We start from the raw sequence: 2024 nt of genomic DNA, 5'->3' as shown, positions 1-2024 counted from the left end.
GCTGGCCCTGCTAAACCCTCACACTACAAGACAAGTGAGTAACATAGTGGGGGATGCTGGCCCTGCTAAACCCTCACACTACAAGACAAGTGAGTAACATAGTGGGGGATGCTGGCCCTGCTAAACCCTCACACTACAAGACAAGTGAGTAACATAGTGGGGGATGCTGGCCCTGCTAAACCCTCACACTACAAGACAAGTGAGTAACATAGTGGGGGATGCTGGCCCTGCTAAACCCTCACACTACAAGACAAGTGAGTAACATAGTGGGGGATGCTGGCCCTGCTAAACCCTCACACTACAAGACAAGTGAGTAACATAGTGGGGGATGCTGGCCCTGCTAAACCCTCACACTACAAGACAAGTGAGTAACATAGTGGGGGATGCTGGCCCTGCTAAACCCTCACACTACAAGACAAGTGAGTAACATAGTGGGGGATGCTGGCCCTGCTAAACCCTCACACTACAAGACAAGTGAGTAACATAGTGGGGGATGCTGGCCCTGCTAAACCCTCACACTACAAGACAAGTGAGTAACATAGTGGGGGATGCTGGCCCTGCTAAACCCTCACACTACAAGACAAGTGAGTAACATAGTGGGGGATGCTGGCCCTGCTAAACCCTCACACTACAAGACAAGTGAGTAACATAGTGGGGGATGCTGGCCCTGCTAAACCCTCACACTACAAGACAAGTGAGTAACATAGTGGGGGATGCTGGCCCTGCTAAACCCTCACACTACAAGACAAGTGAGTAACATAGTGGGGGATGTTGGCCCTGCTAAACCCTCACACTACAAGACAAGTGAGTAACATAGTGGGGGATGTTGGCCCTGCTAAACCCTCACACTACAAGACAAGTGAGTAACATAGTGGGGGATGCTGGCCCTGCTAAACCCTCACACTACAAGACAAGTGAGTAACATAGTGGGGGATGTTGGCCCTGCTAAACCCTCACACTACAAGACAAGTGAGTAACATAGTGGGGGATGTTGGCCCTGCTAAACCCTCACACTACAAGACAAGTGAGTAACATAGTGGGGGATGTTGGCCCTGCTAAACCCTCACACTACAAGACAAGTGAGTAACATAGTGGGGGATGCTGGCCCTGCTAAACCCTCACACTACAAGACAAGTGAGTAACATAGTGGGGGATGTTGGCCCTGCTAAACCCTCACACTACAAGACAAGTGAGTAACATAGTGGGGGATGTTGGCCCTGCTAAACCCTCACACTACAAGACAAGTGAGTAACATAGTGGGGGATGCTGGCCCTGCTAAACCCTCACACTACAAGACAAGTGAGTAACATAGTGGGGGATGTTGGCCCTGCTAAACCCTCACACTACAAGACAAGTGAGTAACATAGTGGGGGATGCTGGCCCTGCTAAACCCTCACACTACAAGACAAGTGAGTAACATAGTGGGGGATGTTGGCCCTGCTAAACCCTCACACTACAAGACAAGTGAGTAACATAGTGGGGGATGTTGGCCCTGCTAAACCCTCACACTACAAGACAAGTGAGTAACATAGTGGGGGATGCTGGCCCTGCTAAACCCTCACACTACAAGACAAGTGAGTTACTGAGTGAAGGGGGGGGGGGGGTTTATTTAAAGAGGTGAATTTCTCCCACCAGTGCCTCTGTAACTTACCATGCCTGTAGTTTATTAGACATCCATTATATTACTCTGATAGGACAATGTCAATGGTACTGAGAGGATTGTCAAAGCTGTCTAACAAACGAAAGATTTAATTTAATAAATGACTGTTATTTTTGGCTCGTTATCATTGCCGACAGCATTACTGTCTCATTCTTTGATTGATTAGTCTGTATCTCTTCCTGTTTGTGTCTGTTCCTGTCTGTGATTGGGGACTCTGCGTGTCTGTCTCGTTGTGATTGGCAGGTACTCTGACAGCACCATAGATGTGTCAGAGATGATGGACGGTGATGATAAGATTGACCTTGAGCTCATCGTGCAGCTGATCAGACACATTGTGCTGAGCCAGGAAATGACTTTCAAACTT

The sequence above is a fragment of the Salvelinus fontinalis genome, chromosome 33 (genome assembly GCF_029448725.1).
Source record: "Salvelinus fontinalis isolate EN_2023a chromosome 33, ASM2944872v1, whole genome shotgun sequence".
NCBI lineage: Eukaryota > Metazoa > Chordata > Actinopteri > Salmoniformes > Salmonidae > Salvelinus > Salvelinus fontinalis.
This window is presented reverse-complemented; position numbering follows the sequence as displayed.